We start from the raw sequence: 18,283 nt of genomic DNA on the forward strand, positions 1-18,283 counted from the left end.
TAGTGGTGTGGATGGTTGGTGGGTTGGGGTGAGTATTGGTAGAGACACGGAAGGGGTATAATTAGCATGGTGGTTTTGTGGCCTTAACTCGCCTCTCTTTTTTGAAGAGGTTGTCGAAAATATATTGATTACTTATCCTTGTGACAAAAGAGTAAAAGCCTAAGTTAACTCCTGAAAAGATAAGAAAAATTTTAATAGTGTTCCATGGAACTCATGTATATAAAAGCAGTCAGATCTCTGGAAGGAACCAGAAATAGATACTGGAAAACTAACAGTATCATGTGCACCCTCATCTGCTCTCTTCTTATCTATGTATGGATTGGTTTCCTCTTCTCTTCAATCCTTATATATGGCCAAGTATGGCCACTGAGTTAGTTGGGTTTTCTGTGAGGGAGACATTGAGATGGAGCTAGAAGCATAAGAGTTTTGTTTCAATGAATGCTTGTGCGAGAGAAAAGCAAGAGGGGGCTAGATTGGACAGGAAAAGCTTTCACACCATGATGCAGATCTGACACCTGTTACAGGAAAGTTGGGAGGAAGCAGGATTCGGCAGGGAGAGCCTCAGAGCGTGATGCAGATATGATGGGAGCTCCAGGGCGACGATAATCTGTTAGAGGCGTTCCATGCTGGCAGACATGTCCAGGCTCTAGTACCCCTGTGGCACTTAGTTCGTAGCTGGGGGTTGCCTGGAACAAGCGTGGCCTCAGCTCAAACGCTGAGGCAGATTCTGAAGGTGCTAAAAGCTGTCAGCTAACTCCACTCGTTCACTTCCCAACTCCTTTCCTCTCTTGAAGGGAGGTTTAAGTGGTGCACTTCCATGGCTGCTTCAGTCACCAAGAAGTCAAAAGTTCTCTTGTCATGAGCATCTGTGTAGAAAGTTTATTGTGGGAGAATCCGTGTGTATCTGCTCCCCAAATTACCATGGAAAGGTTCTGGCCTAGGAGGGTGGGTTCATGTTTTACAAAATGGCCCCTGGAACCCACTACTATGGTTAAGAAGATAAAGGGTTGGGAATTTGCTCCAAAACATATTGCCCTGGTAAAGCTGGATAAAATTTGAAGGTTGGAGGCCATCAAATAGAGAAATATGTTCACTATTTCATCCACTTTGGTGCCAAAAGACATGATGAAACATATTTTGAAAAATCGATATATTTTTCCATTTTGTGACCTCAGAAGAAAGCATGCTTTTTTTCAAATGTATTACTTTGAGATACTCATCTTCTACTTTGACTTTATATTTAATCGCTTCAATCATAGTCTGTTCTTCTGCTCCTGGCCCCACGTCTCCCTCTTAGAATTTTTCCATGACTTTTTTTGCCCATTCTATTCAGGTTTACATCATCCATCATGCAAAGGAGAGGGGAGGTAAATTAAACATGATTATTGATAGAAATATGTAAAGGGAAAGCAATACCACATTCATGGCAGGATTACAGAGACCAGTGTCACCATCAAGGATATGACACATGCAGAAGTGGTGATTCCCGCGACTTCCTTATTCAGCTCTCCAATCTGGTGTGTGCAAAAGACAGATGGTTCTTGGAGAATGACAATGGATTATTGTAAATCTAACCAGGTGGTGCTTGAAGTATCCGTGGCAGACAGAGATGCTTTTTGGAGACTTTGGCAGATCCCTACAAGTGAATCACAGCACAGACCTTCAGGATTTGGCAGCAAAGCCCTGCTGTCACCTGCAGATAACTCTCCTTTTGAGAAACAGCCCTCGGCCTACTACTGGGCTTTAGTGGAGACTGAAAGCTTACCCATAGGCTACCAAGTCGCCACGCGATCGGAACTGCCCGTCATGAACTGGGTGTTATCTGACCCACCACATCACAAAGTTGGGCCCGCACAGCAACATTCCTTCATGGAATGGAAATGGTATCTACGAGATCAGGTCCACGTAGGTCCTGAAGGCACAAGTAAGTTACATAAGTGGCCCGAATGCCCGTGCTCTTCCTCCTGCTGCCCTGCCTTCTCTCTCCCAGCCTGCACCTGTGGCCTCCCTGCCATCATTGGCAGAGGAAGGGAAAACGAGGTGGTTCTGTATAACATGCAGACACCATCCCAAAGTGGGCACCTGGAGCACTACAGCCCCTCTCTGGGATAACCCTGCACCTGGTTGTTTGCTTTACTTGGCAGGAGGAATAGCCAGATGTGCGATTACGTACTTATTCACGGGCTGTGGCCAGTGGTTTGACTGGATGGTCAGGGACTTGGAAGAAACACTGGAAAATTAGTGAGAAAGAAATGCGGGGCAGAGGTATGTAGATAGACTTCTCTGAATGGGCAAAACACATGAAAATATTTGTGTCCCGTGTGAATGTTCACAAGGGGTGACCTCAGCAGAGGGAGACTTTAATAAGCAAGTGGATAGGATGCCCCATTCTGTGGGTAGCAGTCAGCCACTCACTCTAGCCACCCCTGCCTTCACCCAGGGGACTTATGACAAAGTGGCCATGGTGGCAGAGTTGGACATTATGCATGGGCTCAGCAGCACGGATTTCTACTCACCAAGGCTGACCTGGCTATGGCTACCACTGGATGCTCAGTCTGCCAGCAGCAGAGACCAAGAGTGCACCCTGGTAGGGCATCATTCCTCCGGGTGATCAAGCAGCTGTGTGCTGGCAGGTTGATTACGCTGGACTGCTTCCATAATGGAAGGGGCAGCATTTTGTTCTTACTGGAGTAGACACTTACTTGAATCCAGATTTACCTTCCTTGTATGCAATGCTTTTGCCAAAACTACCATCCATGGACTCATAGAATGCCTTATCCACCATTACGGTATTCAACACAACATTGCTTCGGATTGAGGAACTCGCTTCATAGCAGAAGTGCTGCAGTGACACCACACTCATGAAATTCACTGGTCTTACCATGCTCCCCACCATGCTGAAGCACCTGTCTTGATAGAACGGTGAAATGGTCTTTTGAAGACTCAGTTACAGTGCCAGCTCGGTGAGAATACTTTGCAAGGCTAGGTCGAAGTTCTCTGGAAGGCCGCATATGCTCTGAATCAGTGTCCAATATATAGTGCTGTTTCACTGATAGCCAAGACTTACAGGTCCAGGGATCAATGGGGTGAAAATGGGAGAGGCACCACTCATTGTTACCCTTAGTGACCCACGAGCAAAGTGTTTGTTTCCTGTTCCCATCACCTTATGAGCTCCTGGCCTAGAGGTCTTAGTTCCAGGGTCAGGAATGTTTTCATCAGGAGACACAACAATATTTACATTGAACTGGAAGTTAAGACTGCCATTAGGTCACTTTGGGCTCCTCCCTGAATCAACACTGAATCAACAAGCAAAGAAGAGAGTCATGATGTTGACTGAGTGCTTGACCCTGACTATTGAAGGGAAATTGGACTATTGTCCTAAAATGGAGGTAAGAAAGAATAAGTCTGGAATACAGGAGATCCTTTACAGCATTTTTAATATTTCCATGCCTTGCAATTAAGGTCAATGGAAAACTATAACCCAATCCAGAAAGAACTACTAATGGCCCACACCTGTAAGGAATAAAGATTTGGGTCACGATGCCAGGCAAAGAATCATGACCAGCGGAAGTGCTTGCTGATAGCAAAGGGAATACCGAATGGGTAGTAAAAGAAGGTAGTTACAAATACCAGAAATGAGGACTGTAATTGTCATACGTATTTCCTCCTTATTTGGCTATGAATAAGTTTGTGTATATGTATGTGTAGAAATACGTTTTTTTGTTTTCTTCTTGTATTCCCTTATCATGTAACAAAATATGCATTGACATTAAATAATAATATTTAAGTATTGTTAATTTTGCATCATACAGTATTTAAGTTATGGGATATCAAGGAGAAGAGTAAACATTAGTCAAGGACTTTACCTCCTCTTCTGGGGAAGGGGTTAGTGCATTTTTGGTGGTACACAGGAAAGTTGTATCCTGTTAGGTGGAGTTATGACCTTATTATTGTCTTTATTTGGAGATTAAGTATGGTTTAAGGAGATAGATATGGGTGCCAAGTTGGGTGGAAAGGGGGTGGATTTGTGATTATTAATTTCACTCGTCAACTTAATGGCTATAGGGTGCCCAGATTAAATATTATGTCTGGGTGTACCTATGAAAGTGTTCCTGGATGAGATTAGCATTTGAATCAGCAGAATAGGTGTCTTCCCCATGTGGGTGGGCATCATCCAATCCTTCGGGGCCTGTACAGAACAAAAGGCAGAGGAAGGAGGAATTTGCCCCTTTCTTCCCTGCCTTACTGCTTAAGCTGGGACATCCCACCTCATCTTCTTTTGCCCTCAGACTGGGATTTACACCATCAGCTTCCTGGGTTCTCAGGCCTTTGGACTTGGACTGAATTACATCACTGGCTTTCCTGGGTCTCCAGTTGCAGACAGCAGATTATGGGACTTCATAATCATGTGAGCCAATTCCTCCTAATAGACCTCCTTTGACATAAAGACATGTATTTGTACAAATATATGTACATATTACAGAGAGAAAGAGAGAGAAAGAGAGGCAGAGAGAGAGAGAGAAAGAGAGAGAGAGAGAGAATCTTCTATTGGTTCTGTTTCTCTGGAGAACTCTGACTAAGTAAGGAACTAAAAGTCTATCAGGACTCTGGTTGAAAGAAATAAACTATTGGTAACTAGCTAAAGGAAGAAGTGAGGAATTTATGAAAGCCTGCCAGGCTGTGTGTTTTTCGAACCCAGCAGCACAGTGAGGCCTTTGGAATGGCGTACTAGTTATATATAACTGTGTACCACACTGCCACAGACTTATGGCTTGAATAACACAGATTTATACTCTCACAGTTTCTATGGGTCAGGAATCTGGGTCAGGTAAGCTGGGTCTCGCAGGCTGGAATCAACGTGTCAGCCAGGGCTGTGGTTCTCCTTTGGAGCTCAGGGACTTCTTCCAAGCTCATGTGGTTGTTGGCAGAATTCAGCTCCTTGAGGTGGCAGGACTGAGCGCTCAGCAATTAGAGGCCACCCCTCTCTGTGGGCAGTTTGTAAGGTGCTGTTTGCTTTTTTTCCTGAGCTGACAGGAGAATCTCTCTGCTGCTTTTAAGGCTTTTCACCTAATTAAGTGAGTCCCAGCAAAGATAATATCCATTTTAGCTCAAAATAGACTGATGTTGGGCCTTAATTACATCTGTACCATCCCTTTTGTCATGTAACATAATAGATTATGGGAGTGACACCTCATATTCACATGTCCTCTGCATGGAAGGAGGAGGGTGCTATATAGGTGTATGCCTGGGCGGATCTCTGAGGGACCATGTTAGAATCCTGCCCACCACAAAGGCACTCAGGCTAAGTGCAGGAAAGCTGAAAAATCCTCCTCCTTTCTATCTTACCTCCTCTCCCCTCTGACAATCTGCTCCCCTTAGATTCTCCAAATTATCAAGGAAGGGTTCTGGCCTAACTGGGTTGGATGTCCGACTCTGGTACAATCCACTGTGGCTGGGGGCATGGTCTCATGTATAACACGGCACCTGGGGGACCCACTGGTGTGGTTGAGGAGCAAGGGGTGGTTCAGTTAAGGTCGGCTAGGGACAGCTGGGAAGATGCCCCTCAGAGATTTACCTCCTGCTGTCTTTCAATATGTGACCAGCACATTCTTCTGGAGGGTGGGGCAGAGTGGAGAATGAAAATGGCCCTGGCAGGAATGAAATGTACTGTGCTCTCTTTTATGTCACCCTTGAATTTGCCCAGAAAGAAACTCGAGCTAAAACTAGGCTGGGTTCGTGCATGTCATAGTCACCAAATCTAAACAAAAACAAAATTGAAATAAAAATGTATCCAGGCTGAGAGTGGAGGAATGGGGAGTGAGTCTTAATGGGTACAAGGTTTTTTTTTGGAGGGTGATGAAAATGTTCTAAAATTAGTTTATATATTCCAGCCCTGTTTGTAGAAATGGCCTATAAGCAATGAGCATACCTAACCCCCAGACCGCGATCTCTTACTAATATTCTCCCATTAAAAAGGTCCTGGGCTCTATAGGGTAATGGCTTATTTCAGATTTGGGTCATGAGGGTATCAGATGAGCCTGGCACATCTTGTGTCTAAAAGCAAGAGTTCAAAGTTAATGGAATCATGTGAAGAGTTTGGCCAGTTTTAGCCTCTTCACATTGGCTACAAAGCTGTGTGTTCCAGCGTGGGCCAATGGGAGGCAGCGAGGGGAGGTCAGAGGATTTCTTCTCCCAGCTTCTCCCATCAGGTCACTGTAGGCTGTCTATAAGTTCTGACAATTAAGTACGCAAACTTGCCACTGTGTGCTTACATTGGCAGCACTGTACAAACACCTCAGTAAGGTTTTATACCTTTGGTATATCAGTGTCTCACAGCTGTGTTCCTGTCGACGTGTGGCAGTGTCTTGCTGAATGACGTTCATTATTGTTGTTGCATATTTTTATGTGCCATTGTGAGAAAGTCTGAGCTTTAGTTAGAGCAACGAACAAACATTAAATTTCTTGTTAAACTTGGCAAGAGTGGAAGTGAAATCAGGGACATGTTAGTCCAAGTTTATGGGGATAATGCCATGAAGAAAATGGTAGTGTACAAATGGATTAAACGTTTTTCTGAAGGGAGAGAATGTATCACTGATTAAGAGAGGTCAGGGCAGCCAGTAACGAGCAGAACTGACAAAAACATTGCAAAAATTCATTGAATTGTGCATCAAAATCTTCAGCTAGTCAGCTGTGAGAAGCATAGCAGACCAAGTAAATATCAGTAGAGAAACAGGAAAATCTTAACTATAAATCTTTGCATGAGAAAGGTACGTGCAAAAATGGTCCCAAAGGAGCTCACTGATGAACAAAAGCAAAGGAGAGTCAAAGTTTGCCAAGACCTTTTGGAGAGGCAAGGCGATGTTTTGGGGCCGTGTTATCACTGGTGATAAAATATGAGTGTACCAATATGACCCAGAAGCAAAGCATCAAAGTGCACAATGGAAGTCAGCCAATTTTCTATGACCAAAAAAGTTCTGTCAGTACAAATCAAGAGTCAAAACAATGTTACTAACCGTTTTTGATATCAGAGGGATTATTCTTTACAAATTTGTACCAACTGGACAAACAGTTAACTAAGTTTACTATTTGAAAGTGCTGAAAAGGCTGCGTGAAAAAGTTAGATGAAAAGAACCTGAACTTTTCACCAACAATTCACAGCTCTTGCATCACGACAATGCACCAGCTCACATGGCACTTTCTGTGAGGGAGTTTTTAGCCAGTAAATAAATAACTGTATTGGAAAACCCTCCCTACTCACCTGATCTGGCCTCCAGTGACTTCTTTCTTTACCTGAATATAAAGGAAATATTGAAATTTTGAAGACAGCTCTGATGGCCATTCCAGAAAAAGAGTTCCAAAATTGCTTTGAAGGGTGAACTAGGCGCTGGTGTCGGTGCATAGCTTCCCAAGGGGAGTACTTCGAAGGTGACTGTAGTGATATTCAGCCATGAGGTATGTAGCACTTTTTCTAGGATGAGTTTGCGAACGAAATTGTCAGACCTCATCTGTGTCTCTAGTAAGGGCTATCACTCCTGTCAGCTGGACTTCCTAGAGCTGTCACTCTGGGTTCCAGTACCCCGCCGCTTGGTTTTTCCTGGCCCAAAGGTGGTTATAAATTCCTGCTCTTTCTAGCCCCGGGGGCGCTGCGTTATCTCTGCTTTTCCTCAATTCTGCCCACTGCTGCAGTAATCTGTTTTTTGAACTCTCCTTAAATTACTCAGCTTGCAGATGCCACATTTCCTGCTGGGAACACAATTGACACACATAATATAATGACCTGGCAGAGTGTTTTGGAAATCTGGGGAAAAGTTTCAGTGGGTAAATGTCATGTGGTGTGTGTGTGTCTGTGTGTGTGTGTGTTTGCAGGAAGGGTTAGGATGGAGAAGGAGATGTAGGCAGTGAAGTTGTAAAGATAGGTTGGTTGGAGGGTGCAATCTTGATGGTAGGAGAGTATAAAAGTCTATACTTTTCAGGGGTTGAGAGATATTGTGCAGTGTTGTGAGAAATGAATGTAATACAATTTATAAGATCACATGCTGTAATTACCAAAATGTTACCAAGGAAGCACTTAGGATATGGCTAGATTATTGCAATGCTACATGGTGACCGAGTAAATCTAATGTTTTGTAGAAGGAAAGAAGGGAACACTTGAGTATTTACTCTCTGCTAATGTTCTGACATAACGTCATCTCACTTAGGAAGACAAGCCTGTTGACTTTGTGTGCTTCAATCTCCGAATTTGCCAGGAGACAGTGCATTTTGCTTTGGGGCTTTGAAAGTGGCATCATCAGAATGGTCAGGACTCTTGTCTGACACATCCAGAGGTAAATCAACCACTGGGTTTGTTCTGCTCTTTGACTATTACTGACAAATTACTATAAGTGGTGAGTTTCTAATGCACATTTCTATTAATTCCCACTCAGTATTACAGTTGAAGGACTAAGCATGAATTCATTACTTGTACACAACTCACACACCCAGCTTTTTTAGTGGCCTCTCTAGCTCCTCTTGTGACCAATAAGCTAAGGCACTTTACATGCATATATGCCACCTTTTGTTTTTATGTACAAGTACTTAAAGAAGCGTCTGGCCCCTTCCAGATGCTCTGTACATGATCTCTCTAGATGTTCAAAGAACCCAATGATGTGAATATTACCTTGTTTCCCCGAAAATAAGACCCAGCTGGACAATCAGCTCTAATGCATCTTTTGGAGCAAAAATTAATATAAGACCTGGTATTATATTATATTATATTATATTATATTATATTATATTATATTATATTATATTATATTATATGACCCGGTCTTATATTATAGTAAAATAAGACTGGGTCTTATATTAATTTTTGCTCCAAAAGATGCATGAGAGATGATTGTCCGGCTAGGTCTTATTTTCAGGGAAACACGGTAAGTAATTTGTTCCGGTTAGGAGTGGAGTCAGGATTTGAACTCAGGCAACTGGCTCTGTGGCTTACGATCTTGACCACCATGTAACAAACAGTGCCTCCCATGAGGTTTGAAGAGATGGACCACGAGCATGGGAGAAGATGAAATCAGTTGCATACGCCGTCATTCTTCCTCCAAAGGGGCCTCCCAAAGAGAACTTTCTGAGTTAAGGCTATAAAAATACCATATTGAGTTTTAATTTTTTTCATCTATGAGATCTTAAATCTTAGTTTCTTCTTGCTTTGCAAATGACATAGATAGCCTAGCCAAGTGTGTTCTTCTAGAATTCCCACCAAGGCCAGGAAGATAGCACAGGAAGCTGCCTGTGTATTTGAAGGACCCCAAAATCTTTCTGCCCCAAATTATATCTCCAATGGCTTGCAGCGGAGTCTGAAATGCCCTTTTTGAGGATTAGTCCTTTAAGTCATGGGCTCTTTGGGGTCTTGAGCTCCAGAATAAATTCCTCAAATCTCTTTTGCCAGTAGATGTTTGCTTTTTAAAGACCAACAGAAATCTATCAGACTAGCTTTATAAAAAGCAGCATTTTACTCATGTGATACAAGTGTCACTTCCCAGAGCACAAAGGCACAGTGGTTTGGGAACTGGTTCTTAGCAGTTTTTTGGTTTCTAGGGAATTCCGAGTTCCAAGGCCACTCTTGTCTCTGAGGCTGCGTGAGCCTGTGGTTCTGGTCTTCCCTCCAGAGAAAGGAGAGTGCGGCGGACATGAAGACTGGCCGCCTCATGGCAGGAAATGGCCACTTCACCTCCGTGCACACCTCAGTCCCAGGGCCAGGCCAGCAAGGGCGTAATGGCCCTGCATCTCAACTCCCAACCCCATAGGGAAGCTGACTGGCTTAGCTCTGGTCAGGGGTCCACGCTGGATCCGCTTATCTGGACTGGCTGGGGATGAGGCCACGTGACAGCTGGGAGGCCATGGGGGTCATTGCATCAGGCTTTCAGAGGAGGCGTGCAGGGCAGGTCTTCCACGAGCGTGGGGAGCAGGGCAGGAGCATGGAATCTCTTCTCCAGCGTCGTGAGGATGATCACCTCCTCTCCTATTAATTAACTCCTCACATCTGATGCAGGGCCCTCAGATAAAAATGTCTTTTGAAGCACCTTCCTTTTTGCCCTTTAGTACTGGAGATAGGCAACCCTGGCTGGTATTGTAACATGGACAGAAACAGAGCTGCTGGAGCTGCAAAGTGGGTGACAAAGAGAAAATGGTACCGTTTGGGGATACACAGGCTGTATGTAATCAGCATAAGACCTAAGAGGTTTTTTTCTTTTGTTATTTTCTTCTATATCTTTTTCTTTTTTTTTTTTTTAAACTTGAAAGGGACCTTATCAATTTGGTTCAGTCTCTTGTTCTGTTTTCTGCTGAGAACTGAGTTTCATGTAGGTTACGAGGACCTACCCGGATTACAAAGCTAGTTAGGACTCTGGGCTTCTATCTCTGCCTCTGACTGCTGGTCCGTGACTCTACCCTCTACCCCACCCCCCCAATCCCTCATTTTCTTTAAGGTGACATCCTTATCTGACCTTTCCGTTAAACTATGTTGTGGAAGAAATAACTCATAAGTGCCCAAGAACCAGTTGTGAGCAAGCTATAATAAGTATTTCCTTGGAATGTCCCTCAGGTTAAAAAAGCAGTTTTGAGTTTCTCAAGCTTAGTAGTTCAGCAACTAAGAAGTAATGTTAATACCACCAAAGGGCTTAAAAGCAAATTGTGGAAAAAGAAAAACATCATTTGATCATAGCTGATAAAGACAGCTCTGGCGAGATAGGGAAGCTTTAGCACATTCCTCCCAGAGTCTTGCTTGGTCTGAACCTTATCTGCAAAGAATTAGTGGCCTGTATAGTTACCCAGTAACATCTTATATTTGCCAAGGCCTTGATTAATGTTTAAAGAAACAAGGGCGATGCTACATGCTATTCTTTTAAAAATAGCCACTACCGAATTAAAATGGGTCAGCTTTTTCTTCAAAGAGCTTTAATGCTCTTGTGTATTACAAATAGTATTTAACATTTAGCGAACATTTCCTATGTGCTAGGTTCTACTCTAAGTGTTTTATACCTCTTTTCTAATCCTCAAAACAAACTTAAGAGATATATGTATTTTTCTCATTTTCCGGGAGAAGAAGAAATTAAGCCTTAGGAAGATTGTGATTTGCCCTGGATCAAGCAGATAGTGAAAGGGCAGAGTGAGGATTCAAATTCAGGTTTTTAGATCCCTAAAAACTGTTCCTTTAATCACTCTACTATGATGCCTAAAGAGATGTATATTTATGTAGAACCAGCATAGGTTACGCTTGCTAGTTTTCAATCAGAAAGCAAGGGTTCAAAACTTATTCTTCAAAATTTTCCCAGTCTTCATCTTGCTCCCCCACACCAATACAAGTGACCTGAAAGCTGCAAGAGTTGGGCCAAATAGTGAAATGGTTTCAGTATATGAGACCTTTATTTGGAATAGAGAGTCAAATGGCAAGAGGAATAAGAATTACTCCTTTAGAATTTCAGTTGTCTCTCATCCATGTAATTCCACTCTCTCCCACCAGAGGGCAATTATCATGTATGAAATCCCTCCTGGCGTCACTTTCAAACCACCACATCACATCATATCTGGATTTAGTTCTACAGCTCAATGCAAATCTTGAGAGGATCTCTGGTTCTTTCAAGTCCAAAGCTAATATGTCATGCCTCTTTTTTCCTTTGCCTAGCAACTAAAAGGAGTTTATGATATCTTAGAAAACATCACTTTGAATGGTAGTATTAACATGGCCCAAAGACAGATGTTTGTATTGGTCCTATGTTGGAGGCAGAAACCTTGTACCAAACACTCAGCGACAGTCAAAAACATTCTCTGTGTCCAAGATTTTATAATTTATTTCATTTCAATGTCATCTGGGTTTCAGAAACCTGTACTGCCCCAGAAAATTCCTCGAGCTTTTTCATGAGGATTCTAAAGATTAGCTGAGTAAAAGGATTAAAGTGTTTGATGGACAATGAATAACTTTTCAAGTGGCCAGCCTGCTTATGATCTGGAGAGACTACCAGAAACACTTCTATTTATTGATCATGTAGCACAATGCCTTATTGAGAAAATGCTTTAGGCCAGAATCAACCCCAATCTTTCCAACAATCCTGGCAGTATATTCTGTTATTATGCTAATTTCAGAGATGAAATTGAAACATACTCAGGTGAAGTAATATGCTAGAGAACACACCCTTACTCCATGTTCTTAACCACCATCAAGAGGTAAATCAAGTGGAGATGAGAGGAGCCCAGGTACAGAGAAATGGCAGATTCAGTAGGGAGGTCTGCTGAGCTCAGAACATCAATGTCAGGAAAAGGAAGATGACGAAGGGTAGGTAAGAAGCTACCTGGCTGCCCTCGCTGTCTGCACTGCAGGCTCCACAAAATCAAAGACCACAGCTGCTCGAGCAGTGATTACAGACCATTATTCCATGGCAGGCAAGGATCCCAGGTGCTATTTTAACCCAGAAGTCAGACAGTCTGGCAGGAGCCCAGTTAGCAGGTGGAGGGCATAGAGAGAGACTAGGCTCCACATTTACAGAAAGAACAGGGGTACTCTAGAGGGCTACCCTGGCTCCAGCCACCAGCTAAGTAAGGTTTAGGACATAATCCAGGCTTTCAGAGAGACTGTGGAACTTGGCAGGGAAGAAAACAAAGAGAGGAGGAAATCTTGGCCGATGGTCAGCTTTACAACTTGGGCCAGCTCCAAGCGTAGGAAGGGCTTTGGTTTGGCATCTAGTCTGAGACTAGAGAGGGCAGGCTATGTCATAAGGTCTGGGAAGGTAGCTTTGTCACAAGTCCCTACAAAAGTGAGCTGAGGCTATTGATGAATCATTTGCCTTGGTTATAATGGACTTGGGAGCAGGATCAAGACCAAGCCTGAATATGTGTGTCTTGGTGAACCCAGCAGGAAGGACTTGGGGAAGGAAGAGTAAACATGGTGGAGAATCACTCCAAATGTAAACTCCTATCCCTGGCATGTCCATCCCTGAGCAGTGCCAGGTGACCAATTCCAGCGCGATACCATTTCCATCAGGAAACATCTTATAACTGGCCTCTTGAGAGTTGTGGACTTGAAGCTTCATGAGCACGTTAGAAACAAAATGAACTAGTAGAATCTTTCAAAGCTTTCCTTGTTCGCTAGTTCTTCAACACCTTCTCTATCTTCCATGATTCCTAGCAGATTGCCTTACTTAACAATGCATCAAACGAGATCCAGGAGTTTATAACTACGGTGCCAGGCGACCCTCATACACAGCAAGTACAGGAAAATTGTTTAGCTGAAATAATATAGAAACTCTACAGGGAGAAAGAGTGTTAAGCCTTACAGGAGGGACACATTTTGAGCATGAGGAGTACGATAAGAATGAAGGCATCTGTATTAGTTTCCTCTGACTGTTGTAACAAATTATTGCAAACTGTGTGGCTGAAACCAACACACTTTTATTCTTTCACAGTTCTAGAGGCCAGCAGTCCAAAATCAAGAAGTCATCAGGGCTCCCTCTGAAACTCCAGGGGAGAATCTGTTCCTTGCTTCTTCTAGTGTCTAATGACTGCTGGAATTCCTTGGCTTGTGGCCACATCACCCCAATCTTCAAGGCCAACATTTTCCCATCTCTCTCTGCTCTGTCTTCACATCACCTTCCCCTCTATATGTGTGTGTCAACTCTCTCTCTGCCTCTCTCGTATAAGAACAATTGTGATAGGAGGGGGGGCTGGGGTGATGGGTGAAAGGGTAGAGGGATTAAGAAGTACAAGTTGCCAGTTATAAAAATAGACATGGGGATGAAAAGTACAGCATAGAAGATACAGTCAGTAATATTGTAGTAACCATGTGTGGTGTCAGATGGGTACCAGACTTATCAGGGTGATCACGTTGCAAGTTATATAAATGTCTAATCATTATGTTGTACCCCTGAAACTATTATGATGTTGTATGTCAACTGTAATTGAGAAGTAAAAAAAAAAAAATTAAAATAAATAAATAAAACCAGATCTAACCTAAAAATAAAAATTAAAAACGGGAAATTTCAACAGGCAAAAACCAAAAACACAAAAATCAAATAAGTATGATAGCTTTGGGGGCCCATCCAGATAATTCAGAATAATCTCATCATCATCTCAAGATCCTTAACTTAATCACATCTGTAAAGTCTTTTCCATATAAGGGAACATTTACAGATTCCAGGGATGAAGACATGGATATCTTCGAGGGGACTCTTATTCAGCCTACTATAGCATCCAGACTGAAAGAAATAATAGCATGAGGCAAAAAAAAAGACAGAGAAGCAGAAGGAGTGTCTGGAGAACAGCAGGTCAGTCTAGAGAGTACGGATAATGGAGAGCAGCCCTAGAAGAGATGGTCTCCTCCACTTACCTGTTTGGTCATATTTGTGGGGGCCTTGAGTCCCACACCAAAACGTTTGGAAGATATGATGGAGGAAATCATATAAATGTAGATTTAGAAAAATCTGTCAAGATCAGATTGTACAACCACAACAGTTTTCATATGAGAAAGCCTAAAACCACTGCGTGTACTCTTTAATCAGAGGAAGGATGATGTGATCAAAGCGAAGACTCAGGAAGATTATGTTCTCCATCCTCTCAAACCCTTTAAAATGTTATTTGTGCTTCTTAGGGCTCCTGTCTAAAGTGTAAACCCCTTAACAGGCATAAGGGTAGCATTTCAGAGCTGATTCTAGCCTACAGGATTGCAGCAAGGTTCAATCAAATCTCCCTTCAAATATTTTGGGGATTCCATTAGGCACGTGTGTATGCTTCCCCGTGGTTGTCACTTTTTATCTCTTTCCAGACCGCTGCTATCAGGCATTGCTGCTCTCCAGGCAGTGGAGGCCCTTTGCTGTGGTTCACGCAAAGCATGGGTACAGCCTCCTTCTTTTTTATTGTAATTAGTTGCAGGTGTACAAAACAATGTAACAGACATTTACACCCCTCACAAAGTGATAACCCTCCTCCCCAATCTATTACCCCTCTGACATCATATATAGCTGTTACAGTTCCACTGACTCTGTTCCCTGTGCTGTACTCCACATCCTGTGACTATATATACATTAAATTATAGTTGACATTCATTATTGTTCAGCTTCAGCTTCAGGTGTGCAGTGCAGTGATCAGGCATCTACATCATCCCCAGGAATCTTTTAAGACATTTTTTCATTTAGTTTCTCCTAACTCTCCCCCATGAAATTTTCCCACCACAGATACACTATATGTCTGTTTATGTACTGTGGCCCTTTAGAGGGCCACAAACCATTATCTAATAGTTAAGATTTTATATAACCGTAGATTATGTGGGTTTTCTTTTGCTTCACAAGAATCAATTTGTGTCCCCTTGAGAGCAATATCTCCCCCATTGAGAATGCATGGAATAGAGTGAGAGAAATCTCTACTTGTCCTCTTGAGAGGGCTAAGAAAAAAATCGTTCACAGTCTTTCCTGATGAGGGGCTTATGTTAGATGCTGAAGAAGTTAAGACAGATAAGGTTGAAGTATAGATTTAGCAATGAGGCTGACTGACCTAACCAAGGTCAGAGTTGGCAGTAGGGCAGAAGTTATTTTGCAGCAGCATAGAGTGACCACTGAATACAGGCTATAAATTCAAGTAGCTGGGCTGGGAAGGGATGGGAATAATTACCTAGAGGGGGACATAAAGTCTAGAAGGTTTGGTTTCATTTTTAAAAGATGGGGCATGCTTGGCTTTTGGCTAATGGAGAGGAGCCCATGGATAGTGAGAGACTGGAGAGCATCAAACAAGGGATAACTGGTTGGACAAAAGCCCAGAAAAGGAGGGAAGAAACAAAGGGAATCCAGGTGAAGGCAGTGGAGGACGCTTCTCTCTCTCCCTCAGAGAAGGCTGGGTGTGAATGCAGCGGCCCCAAGGGAAGTCCCCTCATCTGAAGAGTGACATCAGGAAAGGCCTGAGGAGAGCAAGAAGTTTTCAATCTCTGCTTCAGAGAAATAGGAGAAGCAGACTGAAGTACGCAGAAGGATGACCAAGTTGCATCGAGGGCCAGCTGAAATAAAAATTACAAAATTAGCAGCAGTTTGATTTTTTTCATTCTTTCAACAAATAGCTAGCACATGTATCATTTTCCAAGTACCGTCTTACATGCTGGGGATACAACAGTTAACCCTAAATTTCTGACCTCAAAGAGCCATTGTCTGTCTTCCCCAACTGGAATATAAATCCATAATAAGTAAGACAGTTTCAGATGCAGAAGATAAAATATGAGGAAGATAAAATAGGGTCCTGTGATGGAGTGACAGGAGGAAGCCTCTAGCTGGATGGTCAGGAAAGACATGCCTGAAGAGATGACCTTTGACCCAAAGCCTGAAGGGTGAGAAAGAAGCAAGTGGATGTAAAAGCGACTCCAAGTGCAAAGGGCCTGAGGAAGAAACAAACTTGGAATATTCAAGGACAGACAGGAGGCCAGTGGGGTTACATCAGGGTCAAGGGAGAGAGACAGGGAGATCAGCAAGGCCGGATAATAGGTTCCTGAAGGCCACGATAAGGATTTTGGATTTCCTTCTGCTTACAACAAGAAGCTTCTGGTTGAGATTTTAAAGCAAGGGCGTGACATAATCTGTACCTCATTCTAGAACAGCTGCTCTGGTTACAATGTGGGGGATGGACAGTAGGGAAAGATTGGGGAGAGGAAGACCAGTGGGGAAGCCAGGTAGATTCCCCAAAAAGACAAAGGGTCAAGGAAGTTGAGAGGGAGGAGGGCAGTTCAGGTGTAGGATTAATGCCAAAGGGCAAGAAGTAGAAATTTCGGGTGTTGCCTCAGAAATGTGGACGCTCATTTTTAACCTCAGCAACTCACATAGCCACATGTGGAAGCATCACTCACATCTAGTCATCCTTGCCTGTTGCACAGGTCCTTGGAGGCCAGACACTGCAGGGATCATTGGATACGTTCTTCTCTGCCCACGCTAACCATGTCTTCTCAGTTGTTTTTTTTTTAATAGAGTTTATTTTTTTAGAGCAGTTTTAGTTCATTAAATTGACTTTATTTTTTAGAGCAGTATTTTAGAGCAGGGGCTGAGAGGAAGGAAGGGGGAATATGTGGAACACAGCAGATGTTTAGGACGATGAAACTACTCTGTAAGCTACTATACTGGTGGCTACATGTCATTATATATTTGTCCAAACCCACAGAATGTACACCATCATGGGTGGACCTAATGTAAACTATGGTCTTTGGGGGATTGTGATGTGCCCACGTAGGTTCATCAGTTGTCACAAATGTACAACTGGTGGGGGATGCTGACAGTGGGCAGAGTATGCATATGTGGGGACCGCGGGTTCATGAGAAATCTGTACCTTGCACTCAATTTCGCTGTGACTTTTTCTACTATGTTGGAGGCAAATCCTTACCATCCTATCTATTTCCTGCTGTTGACAGTGAGCTCTGTTCTTGACTCACCACTCAGAGCAACACCAATGAAAACGTCTCTCAATGTTTTATGAGCCAGAGAGCATTAACATATGTAAAAGTGCCCAATTTTCTCTCTGAAGGCCACCAATCTGTAGCGTGCAGGTCGCAAAAGCTGAGTGTGAACAGCATGATTAGGGCATGTTCTTAAGCATATACCAAAATGTCCACAGAGGTTCTTAGAGTAATAAAAAGGAGCTAAAGGAGATTGTTCCCTTCTGTTTTTTTATTTAATTTTTTTTTTTTTGGCATTTTCCTTTCATTCTACGAAAATGGGTACATTATTAAAGGAACTGTATTCCCAAGTCTACCCAGTCTAGAAAATACTAACCTCCATGAAGAGGAAGCCTTTCTATATTTAAAACCTTCTCAGGTGTGTTTTCACTGTGGAAATAGAGAGCACAAATGTGTTTACGGCGAGGAGCACGTCCCCTTCCAGCCCATCACACTGTTACCCTCTCAGGAGGAAACGACTGTGCCCAGCGACATATTTTTCAGAGATTCTATTTATATAAGCAAACACCTACTTATAAAAAAGTATAAATAGTTGCACATTATATGCTGTTCTGGACTTTTCTTTTTACTTAACGTGTCTTGAAGAGTCTTCTGTAGCACAGGATAGAGAGTTGCCTCATTCTTTTCCAATGCAACTTTAATATAAAGGTGTTATAGTTGAGACATTATAAGTAATTTATCTTTGCTAATTCAATAGCGGAGCTATGACTAGATTAATCCTTAGTTTTCTGGGCTTTCATATCAAATAGTTCAAAGCTTTAACTTTTTCCTCTCCCCTGTGGCTCTATTTTCGTTACTCAGATTCCCCATTCTATGGCCCTCCAACCCCCA

At 42.8% G+C, this 18,283-nt stretch overlaps 1 pseudogene; it reads left to right on the top strand.

Annotated features, from left to right (window-relative positions):
* The first annotated feature begins 1,554 nt into the window (after positions 1–1,554).
* Positions 1,555–3,639, top strand: LOC117024593 (uncharacterized; annotated as a pseudogene).
* The last annotated feature ends 14,644 nt before the right edge of the window (positions 3,640–18,283 follow it).

Source organism: Rhinolophus ferrumequinum, chromosome 7, assembly GCF_004115265.2.
Source record: "Rhinolophus ferrumequinum isolate MPI-CBG mRhiFer1 chromosome 7, mRhiFer1_v1.p, whole genome shotgun sequence".
Lineage (NCBI taxonomy): Eukaryota > Metazoa > Chordata > Mammalia > Chiroptera > Rhinolophidae > Rhinolophus > Rhinolophus ferrumequinum.